The sequence below is a fragment of the Herpailurus yagouaroundi genome, unplaced genomic scaffold (assembly GCF_014898765.1).
Source record: "Herpailurus yagouaroundi ecotype Mexico unplaced genomic scaffold, PumYag 190, whole genome shotgun sequence".
NCBI lineage: Eukaryota > Metazoa > Chordata > Mammalia > Carnivora > Felidae > Herpailurus > Herpailurus yagouaroundi.
Window position 1 is genome coordinate 17,577,857 of NW_024412421.1, and position 12,991 is coordinate 17,590,847.

The following is a 12,991-nucleotide window of genomic DNA, read 5'->3' on the forward strand; positions in this document are numbered from 1 at the left end:
TAAGGAGAGCACACCATGGTCTGGGAAGCAGTCCTGTACCAGGCAGGGGATCAGGGAAGGCTTCTCAAAGGGCTGGCAATTTCATGAGTTGGGCATTACTCTTTTTGTCACGCAAGTGAGGAAATGAAGTTTGAAAGATTCTGTATTAGTAGCCCAAGGTAGCATAGCTATTAAATAAAAGCTGGTCCTCAAACTTGGGTGTAATGACTCAAAATTAAATTTGTTAAACTAAGAGTACCACTTATTCATGGCTACTCTGTGCCAAGCCCAGAGCTGAGTATGATGAGGGAGCGTGGGGCAAGCTGAGGACAGAGTGCAAGCTAGCACAACCCTCCACTCCTCCAGGTTGGATATATGTGATATTCCTCAGGCTCTCCTGGCTGCCCAAGGACAAAGGAAAGGAAAGAAAACAGACGGCTGATAGAGATCACAGTCATACAGGACATAGGTCTCCATCAGTTTACAAATATCTTAGTAAATTACAAGAAAAAGCCAATCTTTTTTTTTAATATTTATTTTTGAGAGAGAGAGAGAGACAGAGTGTGAGTGGGGGAAGGGCAGAATGAGAGGGAGACACAGAATCCGAAGCAGGCTCCAGGCTCTGAGCTGTCAGCACAGAGCCCGACGCGGGGCTCAAACTCAAGAACCACGAGATCATGACCTGAGCCGAAGTCGGACGCTTAACCAACTGAGCCACCCAGGCGCCCCAAGAAAAAGTCAATCTTATCAATAGCCGACTCTCCAGAAACCTATAGACTCGGTTTCCTGGAGCCCTAACATCACCCTTCCACAGTGATATGGGGAACAAAGGCAAGACGGAAATGGCAGGTAAAATTAAGTTTCCTCATAACCTGTAGCTCATTGGCAAATACTTGAGGCAAATACAGAGTATACCATTTCTCCAGGAACCCCCTACAGTCCTAAGGTTAATGCCTTACTAGAGGGAAACAACCTTAGCTTGACAATAGCAAGGCCTCACATGTCATAGGAGTCTTCTTTAGCATATCAAAGTCCCTCTGGAGGCCTCCCTTTGACTTTGACTTTACCTCCCCCAAGTCCATACTATATAAGAAGCCACTCTTTACAACCCTAGTGCAGCTTTTTCTGCCCATAGGACCTGTCCTGTGCTTTAATAAAATCATCTTTTTGCACTAATGATGACTTCAAGAACACTTTCTTGGTTGCAGCTCCAGACCCCCCACCATCACCCCAAAACCTCATCGAGTACTTTATTATATCCATTATCTACTTGGATTCTCACAACCACCAAGATACACTTTCTCCAATTCGCAGGGCAAGAACTAGTTGACTCAGAGAGGTCAACAATGTTTCTCACAGCTAGCAAGAAGCAGAGCTGGGATTCAGATGCACACCGTCTAACCTCTACACCTGCACTTTACTTTTGATATTGTTCTGTATTGCCCAATGGCTGGCCACAATGACTTCACGCTGCAATTCTGTAGATGGAAAATCTGTTCCCCTATTCTTTTCCCCTCTCTGGTTACAACCGGCCACGGCAGTGAGGCCTGTGGCCAGCAGGCAAGAACCACCAAAGCCACATGTTGAGGACAGGTCTGTGCACATGCTGGTCAATGACACTGAGCACAAGAACTACAGACCAGCTGAGCATTTGGAACTTGACTGTGGGGGCAGAAATAGCAATTTGTGTTCTTTATGCCTGAGCTACACAGTTAATGTCTTCCCGTGGCCACAGGCTGGACCCCCTGGAGCTGCCAGCCTGGGAAAAGTTCAAGGAAATCAGGTTCCCAGAATGTCTCTGGGTTTCCTGGTAGCAGAATGTCTGGGGGACACGTCTGCTCCACTGTTTCTCTAATTATAACAAGACATCTTTCAACTCCCCCTGCTCACTGTTCTTCCCATGCAAACTCCAGGTGGCATTTCCTGTCCTCACAACTCTTGCTTCAAATGCAGGCAGCTGCGAATCCCTGCCCTCTACACTGTTCTGCAGAGCTGACAAGGGGGATGCCAGTAGACCTTCTCACAACTTTGTTTTCTGAGTTCCCCACTCGCCCAGCCTGTGTGTGAATGCATCTGCCTGTAGGAGGGAGCTCTCCAAAATGCAAACCACATGTGCCTGAAGCAAGACAGCTCCTTGTATTCTATTATACAAAAACTAGCAAAATCCAAAAATACAATCAAATCAGGTGACTGAAAATATATATGGATCATAACGTACCCCTCAGGGACACAACCATTCAGAAGTCCCAGAGTCTCAATTCTGATTTGCTGAACTGCTTCTCTGAATGATCACTCTCTTGGGTTCAGATCGCCCCCAGGCAGGCTGGAGGCCATGGGCCCTGCTCAGGTGAGGCTGCTTAGTGGAGCAGGTTCTTAATAAGGCAGGTGTCAGTCGAGAGAGAAAATATCATTAGTGATTGTTTGTGAAGGAGGAAACGCTCACGGAGTGGCTGGGAAGGCAAGTGGCTGCCTTAGCGGTCTATGATCAAAATATAGAGTCCTCATATCCACAGCGGGGCGGATCCCATCTCTGTGTTGGAAAGCAACGACCTCAGGACGACATAAGCCATCCTGTTACTAAGACTCCAGACCACTTAACAGGTACAGAAATATGTAAGGAAAATGGTGCCTGTTTGACTGTACTCATTGTAAAAGGATGTTGAGGCAGGCTTAGTGATTGTGGGAAAGTTACCTGGGAATAAAAACACAGCTTTTAGCTCTACAAATGCTTTTGAGATTAGAGGAGCCCCTTGGTGGCTTTGACTTTAAGTGGAGATTGTTCCCCTGAGAGAAATCAGCCTCAAATTTTCCGAGCGCTCATGGGCATAAGGAAGGAAATTGTTCCAGCAGGGAGGCTTTTATCAAAGAACCGGGTGTAAAGTCAGAAGTAGAGAAAGGCACTCACTACATGTCAGTGGGATAGGCTGCTGGAGCCCTCCAGTTAGAGAAAGGGCGGAGAAGACACGGGTACAAAGCCAAAGGTGACCCCTTCCCAAGGTGAGAGCTTCTCAGGAGACCACAGACGGGCAGTGGTTGCGGGGGGAGGATATGAGCTTGGGATATCGAACCAAGACTCCTGGCTTGGAGAACCTGACCCATCTTATCTCTTAGCCAATCTGACCCCAGAGGGATAAACATGGCTTTTGGTTTTTAGCTTTTCTAATTATCATTTATACGCAACAGGATTCTCAGATTTTCAGTGTGCAGCTGAGTTTTGATAAACGTATTACCCGCGCTCCTACCAAGCCAGTTAAAATATAAAACATTTCCATCACCCCAAAATGTTTCTTCCTTCTCTTTTCAGCCAATACGCACCCCACCCCACCTCCTTTCCTTCCATGGGCAATCACTGTTCTGAACTCTGTAGTCACAGGTTTAGTTTTGCTTGTTTTAGAGCTTCATATAAATAAAAGTCACTAGTATGTATCCTTTTAGGTTTGGCTTCTTTCACCCCAAAGAATGCTTTTAAGATTTGTCTCTGCTGTTGTGTGTAGAAGTTGGTTCTGGGGTGCCTGGGTGGCTCAGTCGGTGAAGCGTCTTGTTTTTTTCTCATGTGGCAAATTTCAGTTTATTTTTTTTTTTTTTTAATATAATTTATTGTCAAACTGGTTTCCATACAACACCCAGTGCTCATCCCATCAAGTGGAAGCGTCTGACTCTTAATTTCAGCTCAGGTCACGATCTTGGATTCTGTGGCACAGGGCCCTGTGTCGGGCTCCACGCTGACAGCATGGAGCCTGCTTGGGATCCTCGCTCTGTCCCTCTACTGCTCGTGCTCTCTCCTTCTCTCTTTCTCAAAATAAATAAATAAACTATTAAAAAAAAAAAAAGAAGTTGGTTCCATTTTATTGCCTAGCAGTATTCAATTATAAGATTACATCACTGTCTGTTTACCTGTTCACCTGTAGATGGACTTTGAGGGTGATAACAGTTTTCGCTATTAAGAATAAAGCTATAGGGGCGCCTGGGTGGCGCAGTCGGTTAAGCGTCCGACTTCAGCCAGGTCACGATCTCGCGGTCCGTGAATTCGAGCCCCGCGTCAGGCTCTGGGCTGATGGCTCGGAGCCTGGAGCCTGCTTCGGATTCTGTGTCTCCCTCTCTCTCTGCCCCTCCCCCATTCATGCTCTGTCTCTCTCTGTCCCAAAAATAAATAAACGTTGAAAAAAAAAATTTTTTTTTTAAAGAATAAAGCTATGAAGAACATTCCTGCACAGGAATTTTTCTGGAGATAGGTACTCATTTACTTGGATAAATACCCAAGAGTGGGATTTCTGAGTTGCAGGGTAGATGTATTTTTAGCTTTATAAGAATCTATCAAATTGTTTCTCAACATAGTTGAACCGTTTTACATTTCCAAAAGCAATGTAAGAGCATTCCAGCATGTTCCACATCCTTACTAACCCTTAATATTGTCTGTCTTTTAAAATTTAGCTGTACTGATGTCTGTCTGTAAAGTGGTGTCTCCTGTGATTTGATTTCCCTTCTCTGAGGACTGTGTGATGCCGCTTCTTACAAACTTGTTGGCTGAGTATATCTCTTTTGCCAGTGATTTCTCCATTTTCTTCTTGGATTATTTGTTTTATTATTGAACTGTATGAGTTCTTTGCAGATTCTAGATAAAAGTCCTTTGCAAATATTTTTTTTTCCAGTCTGCCGCTTTTCTGAAGGTGATTTTCTTCAAGAGCAGAAGATGTTAAAGTCTATTTTTTTGTATTTTATTATTAGTGCTATTGGAGTCTCATCTAAGAAATTTTCATCTATGTTATTGGCATGAAGATATTCTTTCATATTTTTATAGGAGTTGTCTAGTTTTAGCTTTTATGCTGAGCTATATGATCCATTTAAAATTAACTTTTGTGAATGATATGGGTAAGGATTGAGGTCTTTCCTGATTTTTTAATCTACCTGTCCAGTTGATCCAACACTATTTCTTAAGGACTTTCCTTTCCCCACTGAATTGCCTTGATACCTATAGATGTGAGTTTATTTATGGACTCTGATTTTTGTTCTAATTGAATTATATGTCCTTACAATACAGCTGCACAAAATTTTCATTTGCTGAAGCTTTTCAAAATCAGGCACTGTAAGTCTTGTATTGTTTTTCTTAAGATAGGTTTTGACTATTCTAGGTCCTTTGAATTTGCACATACATTTTAGAATGCACGTATTAGCACAAATGGACCTGCTGGGATTTTAATTAGAAACACAATGAATCTGTAGAACAATTTGAGGAGGAATTATATCTTAACAGTATTGAATTTTCCAATCCCTGAACATGGTAAACCTTTTGTTTATGTCTTTTTAATTTTCATCAGGACAGTGTTTTATAGTTTGCCGTGTAGAAGCCTGGCTTATATTTAAAAAAAACAAAACAAAACTATCCTCATATTTTGTTGATGTTTGTTAATGTCGTTGTAGATGATAGTACTTTAAAGTTCATTTCCCAATCACTATATTAGTTATCAACTGCTGTATGATAAACCACTCAACAATTCAGTGGCTTAATATAACAGTATTTTATATTCCTTCTCTATTGTTCCTTCTCTGTTTGGAGCCAATTAGATGGCAAATTCCAGGTCTCCTAAGGCTGCTGTGAAATATCAAACAAAACTGCAACCATCTGAAGGTTTGACCTGTGACTAGATGATCCCATCACAAATTAGCTCTCACGGGGTTGACAATTTGGTGTTGATCATATTCACTCTATGAGCCTCCCCATGGGGTTGCTTGAATATCTTTGTATCAGGGTCACTGGCTTCCACCACACATCCAAAAGACCTAAGGAAAAGCTAAAATGCCTTTTATGTAATGCCTTGTTACTTGTGACTTATTCTATTGGTCATTTAATGCAGCCCTGGTTCAGTGTCTGGGGGGAATAAATAGTGGGAGGCAAGGATCACTGGGGACCATTTTGGAGACTGACTACTAATCTAGTCTATAGAAATAGAATTGATTTCTGTAAGTTGATTTGTATGCCATGCAAATTGACAATAATTTTAGTAGGTTTTATTAGGTGCATTAATCCTATGTAAACAATCATGTCATCTGTGAATACAGTTATCTCTTCCTAATCTCATGCCTTCTACTTGAATGTATTGGCTAAAATGTGCAGTACAATGTTGAATAGAAATGGTAAGAGTAGACATCCTTGTATTCTCCATCTCAGAACACATTTAATACTTAACCTAAAGCGAAATGTTGTCTGTATTTTTTTTTTCATGGATGTCCTTTATTAGCTTGAAAAACTTTCCTTCTATTCCTAGATTCCTGAGAGCTTTTCCCCCCTCTATAATACCATGAGACTGAATTTTGTCAAATGCTTTTTTCCTGCATCTATTAAAGTAATTACCTAATGTTTTTCTGTTTTATTTTGTTAATGTGGTAAATTACACTAGGTTAGCATGCCCAAATCAATCAATTTTGCATTTTGGAATAAATCCCAATGATGCATTACCCCTTTTTGGTATTTCTGGATTAATTTTCCTAACACACTTTTAAGGACTTTTGCATTTGGACTATGAATTTATTTACTAATAATATGCTTGTTACGTTTTGATTATCAGAGTAATATTGACCTTAAACAGGTCCGAAGTGTTACCCAATTTTCTGTTTTCTAAAAGAAATTTTGTGAGATTAGTGTTATCTCTTTCTTAAATGTTTCTTATAAGATTTCTTCCCTAAGTCAATTTCTCTAAAGATATATTACTATTCCATTTGTATATGTCTTATTCATTCATCTGTTGATGGATACTTAGGTTGTTTCCATGTCTTAGATATTGTGAATAATGCTGCAACCAACATGGGAGTGTAGATATCTCTGGAAGATTCTGATTTCAATTTCTTTGGATATATACCCAGAAGTGGGATTGATGGATTATATGGTAGTTCTGTTTTTATTTTTTTATCAACAGTTGTGTACATTACCCAGTGCTTTGATAAGTGTAGTCACCATCTGTCACCAAACATCATTATTAGAATATTACTATGTTCTCTATGCTGTATCTTCCAACTGCATAACCTATTTATTTTACAACTGTAAGTTTGTACCCTTTAATCCCCTTTATGTATTTCACCTATCCTTACACTCACTTCCCCTCTGGCAAACATCAGTTTGTTCTCTGTATTTAAAAGTCTATTATTTGTTCATTTGTTTTAGTGTATGTACTAAAACACACACACACATATATGTTTCATATATATGTTTCACATATGTGTTTCACACATGTGTGTTTCACATATGTGTTCCACGTGTGTGTTTCACATGTGTGTTTCACATGTGTGTGTGTTTCACATATGTGTGTGTTTCATATGTATATATATGAAATGATATAGTCTTTCTGATTTATTTCACTGAGCATAATATTCTCTAGGTCCATCTGTGTTGTTACAAAGAGCAAGATGCCATTCTTTTTTTTTTTTTTTTTTTACAGATGAGCAATATTCCAGTGTGTGTGTGTGTGTGTGTGTGTGTGTGTGTGTGTGTGCATCTTCTTTATCCCTTTATCTATCACTGGACATTTGACTTGTTTCCATATCTTGGCCAATGTAAATAATGCTGCAATGAATATAGAAGTGTAAATATCTTTTTAAGTTAGTATTTTCACTTTCTCTGGGTGACCCGGTAGTGGAACTACTGGCTTATATGGCACTTTATTTTTAATTTTTTGAGGAACCTCCATACTGTTTTCCACAGGAGCTACACCAATTTACATTCCCACCAACAGTGCAGGAGAGTTCCTTTTACTCTACATCTTGCCAATGTTTATTTCTTGTTGTTGTTGTTGTTGTTTGAGTCTAGCAATTCTGAGAGGTGTAAGGTGATAAGTCATTGTGGTTTGGATTTGCATTTCCCTAATGATGAGTGATGTTGAGCATCTTTTCATGTGTCTGTTTGCCATCTGTATGTATTCTTTGGAAAAGTGTCTATTTATGTATTCTCATTCTGCTCCTTGTTTTGTTGATAGTTTCCTTCCTTGTGCAAAAGTTTATCTCAGTATAGTCTCAATATTTTTGCTTTTGTTTCCTTTGCTTCAGGAGACATATCTAGAAAAATGTTGCTAAGGTCAATGTCAAAGATATTACTGCCTATGTTTTCTTCTAGTTTTATGTTTTAATGTCTCACATTTAGATCTTTAACCCATTTTGAGTTTATTTTTCTGTGCCACGTAAGAAAGTGGTCCAGATTCATTCTTTTGCACGTGGCTGTCTAGTTTTGCCAACATCATTTTTTAAAGAGTGTGTCTTTTCCCCATTGTATATTCTTGCCTCCTTTGTCATAGATTAATTGACCACATAAGCATGGGTTTATTTCCAGGTCATCTATTCTGTCCTATTGCTCTGTGTCCACTTTTGTACCAATACCATACTGTTTGACTGATATAGCTTTGTAATATATCTTTTAATCTGGAATTGTGATACTTCTAGCTTTGTTCTTCTTTATCAAGATTCTTTTGGCATTTGGTGGTCTTTTGTAGTTCCATACAAATTTTAGGATCGCTTGTTCTAGTTTTGTAAAAAATGTTGGTATTTTGATAGGGATTGCATTGAGTCTCTAGAATGCTTTGGGTACTATGGACATTTTAACAATATTCTTCTGACCCATAAGCATTGATTATCTTTCCATTTCTGTCATCTTTAATGTCTTTCATCACTGTTTTATGGTTTCCAGAAGACAGGTCTTTTACCTCCTTGGTTACATTTATTCTTAGGTATTTTATTATTTTGGGTATAATTATATAAAAGGGATTGTTTGTTTTTTAAAAGTTTTTATTTAAATTCCAGTTAGCATACAGTGTTATATTATTTTCAGGGGTACAATATAGTAATTCAAAACTTCCATATATAACCCAGTTCTAATCAAAAGTGTACTCTTTAATCTCTTCCACCAATTTACCCATCCCTGCCCCCCCCTCCCCCCCGCTCTCTTCCCCTCTGGTAAATATCAGTTTGTTCTCTGTAGTTAAGACTCTGTTTCTTGGTTTGCCTCTCTTTTTTTTTGTCCCTTTACTCATTTGTTTTTTAAATTCCACGTATGAGTGAAATCATATGGTATTTCTCTTTTTCTTTCTTACTTTCCTTAGCATAATACTCTCTAATTTCATCCCTGTCATTGCAAATGTCAAGATTTCATTCTTTATTTTATGGCTAAGTAACCTATTTTATGGCTAAGTTATGTGTATATGTACCACATCTTTATCCATCAATTAAGGGACACTTGGGCTGCTTCCATATCTTGGCTATTGTAAACAATTCTGCTATAAACATCAGGATGCATGTATCCCTTTGAATGAGCATTTTTGTATTCTTTGGGTAAATACCTGGTAGTTACTTACTGTGTTAGTTATGTTCCTCTTATACCCAATTCATTATGTATTTGAGCATCATAAAAGAATGTTGTACTTTGTCACAAGCTTTTTATGAATTTATTGGGATGAATATAGGATTTTTATTTTTCATTCTATTATGGTTATCACATTCCTTGATTTTTTTTTTCACATTTCTTGATTTGTATATGTTGAGCCTTCTTTGCATCCCAGGGATAAATCTCACTTGATCATAGTAAATGATCCTTGTAAATTGTTGTTGGATTCAGTTTGCTAATATTTTGTTGAGAATTTTTTAATGTATATACATCAGGAATATTGGCCTGTAGTTTTTCTTTTCTTGTAGTATCCTTATCTGGCCTTGCCATCAGGGTATTCCCTTATAAAATGAGTTGGAGAGTGTTCCCTAGCCCCTTCAGTTTTGGGGAGAGTTTGAAAAGGATTGGCATTAATTCTTCAAGTGTTTGGCAGAATTCCCCAGTGAAATTAACTGGTTTTGATCTTTTCCATTTTGTGAGTTTTTTGATTACTGCCTCCATCTCCTTACTCCAATATTTGCCTTTTCAAATATTCTATGTCTTCATCATCTAATCTTGGCAGGTTGGATGTTCTTAAGAGTTTATTTATTTCTTCTATGGTTATCCAGTTTGTTGGCATATAATTGCTCATATTAGTCTCACACAAACCTTTTGTATTGCTTTGATATCAGTTGTAATGTCTTTATTTTCTGATTTATATTTTGAGTCCTCTGTTTTTCTCAGTCTAGCTAAAGGTTTCTCTTTTTTTCACCCAAATAAACAGCTCTTAGTTTCATTGCTCTTTGCTATTATGTTAGGGTTTTTTTTTTTTTTTGGTGTTTTTTTGTTTGTTTGTTTGTTTTTTCTAGTTTCTTGAGATGCAATAAGACGTTGAGATCTTATTTTTTAACATAGGATTTATCGCTATAAATATGCCTATTGGAACTGCTTTTGCAGCATCCCATAGGTTTTGATATGTTGTGCTTCCATTTTCATTTCAGAAGATTTCTTACTTGCTCTTTTGATTTCTTCTTTGACTAATTGGTTATTCTTGAGAATGTTGTTTAATCCCCACACATTTTTGAATTTTATTGCTTTCCTCATGTTACTGATTTCTACTTTCATAACCTTGTGATTGGAAAAGATACTTGGTATGACTTCAACCTTCTTAAATTTACTGAGACTTGTTTTGTGACCTAGCATGTGCTCTATCCTGGAGAACAGTTTTGTGCACATGAAGAGAATGCATTTTGCTGTTGTTGGAGGAAGTGTTCTTTATGTTTGTTAGGTCCTTTTGGTCTAAACTATGGTACAAGTCTAACGTTGCAATGTTGACTTTTTCTGTCTGAATAATCTGTCCATTGTTAAAAGTGGGGCATCAAAGTTCCCTATTCTTATTGGTGTCTGTTTCTCCTTTCATATCTGTTAATATTTACTTAATATATTAAGATGCTGCATATATATTTATTTTCTATCTTCTTGATGATTTGACCACCTTATTATATAACAGCCATTTTTTGTCTCTTGTTACCATTTTTGATTTAAGATTATTTTATCTGATATTAATGTAGCTACTCCTGCTTTTGTTTGTGTGTTTGTTTGCTGTCCACTTGTATGGAATATTTTTTGCCATCCACTCACTTTAAATCTGTTTCTATACTTAGAGCTGAACTAAGTCTCTCTGGTAGGTGGCATACAGTTGTGTTTTCCATTGTTGTTTTTGTTTTTTATATATATCCAGCCACTCTTTGTCTTTTGAGTGGAAAATTAAATCCAATGACATTGAGAGTAAATATCCATAGCTAAGGACTTATCAGTGCCCTCCTATTGTTTTTTGGCTATTTTGTAGTCGCATTTTTCTTCCTTTTCTATTAACTTCCTTTGTATATTGATAATTTCCCTTCTCTTTATTTTTGTGTACCTAAAGTTGATTTTTGCTTTGTGGCTCCCATGAAGTTTACATAAAACACTGTAAAGATATAAAAGTCTATTTTACACCAATCACAATTTAACTTTGATCATATACCTCTCTTTATCCCCTCATTATGTTTTTAATGTGCATTTACATTTTTGTGTGTATTATTAAAAATTTGTTGGGGTGCCTGGGTGGCTTATTGATTAAGTGTCTGACTTTGGCTCAGGTCATGATCTCACAGCTTATGAGCTGCAGCCCCATGTCTGTGTTGATAGCTCAGAGCCAGGAGCCTACTTCAGATTCTGTGTCTCGGTCTCTCTCTGCCCCTTGCCATCTCAGGCACACATACATACATGCGCACGCTCTCTCTCTCTCTCTCTCTCTCTCTTTCAAAAATAAACATTGATTTTTTTTTTTTTTATATTGTTGAAGTTATATGGGGCTCCTGGGTGGCTAGTCGGTTGAGTGTCTGGCTTCAGCTCAGGTCATGATCTCCACAGTTTGTGGGTTCGAGTCCCACATCGGGCTCTGTGCTGACAGCTTGGAGCCTAGAGCCTGCTTTGGATTCTGGTCTGCCTCTCTCTCTGCCATTCCGTCGCTCACACACACTCTCTGTCTCTGTCTCTCTCTAAAATATAAATAAACATTAAAAAGTTTAAAAATAAATTGTTGAAGTTATAACCTTTTTCATTAGTGCTTTCATCCTTTGACCTTTATTCTAGAGTTTACTTAACACATCTTAGAGCATTAGGGTACCCTAACTATGTGTTTACCTATCAGACTTACGTTTACTTTTACTGGTATGGTGTATATTTTCATATGTTTTCATGTTACTAATTAGCATCTTTTTATTTCAGCTTGAAGGACTCCTTTCAGCTTTCCTTGTAAGGTGGGCTTAGTGGTGATGAATTTGCTCAGCTTTTGTTTATTAGGGAAAGTTATTACTTTGCCTTCAGTCTGAGGAATACTTTTGCTAGGTAAGGTGTTCTGGCTGGCAGTTTCTTTTAGCACTTTGAATATATTCTCCCATTTTCTCCTGGCCTGTAAGATCTCTGCTGAAAGATCTGCTGATGGCCTTAGGGAGGTTCCCTTATAGAGGTTTTTTTGGTTTTTGTTTTTGTTTTTCTCTTTTACTTTTACAATTCATCTTTGGTTTTATACAATTTTATTATTCTGTGTCATGGAGAATAAGATTTCAGATTGAAATTTTCAGGTGACCTATTAGCTTCATGAACTTGGATGCCCAAAGCTCTCCTCATCTTTAGGAAGTTTTCTGTGGTTACTTATTTTAATAAGGTTTCTATTTTCTCTCCTTCTTTTCTCCTTCTGGGACTCCGGTAATGCAGACATTATTTTTGCTGATGGTGTCCCATACCTCCTGTGGGCTATCCTCATACCCTTTCATTCTTTTTTCTTTTTGTTCTTCTAATTTTCTAATTTCAATTGATCTGTCTTCCAGCTTATGGATTCTCTCTTCTCCTTCTTCAAGTCTGCTCCTGAAATCATCTATTGAATTCTTCAGTTCAGTCATTGTATCTTCAGCTTCAAATTTTCTGTTTTGGTTTTTTTCAATGTTTTTTTAATCTTAGAACTTCTCATTTTGTTTTAGTATTGTTTTCCTTGTATTGTTAAATTGCTTTTCTGTGTTTTATTTTAGCTATCTGAGATTCTGTAGAAAAATTATTTTGAAATCTTTATCAGGTAATTACTGGATATCCATTTCTGGCTAGGTCCTGGAGTTTACTTAATTTATATAT

At 37.8% G+C, this 12,991-nt stretch overlaps 1 long non-coding RNA gene across 3 annotated transcripts in view; it reads left to right on the plus strand.

The window, feature by feature from the left end:
* LOC121045395 (uncharacterized) overlaps positions 1-12,991 on the plus strand; it is a 467,047-nt gene that overhangs the window by 409,681 nt on the left and 44,375 nt on the right. The window lies entirely within an intron of this gene.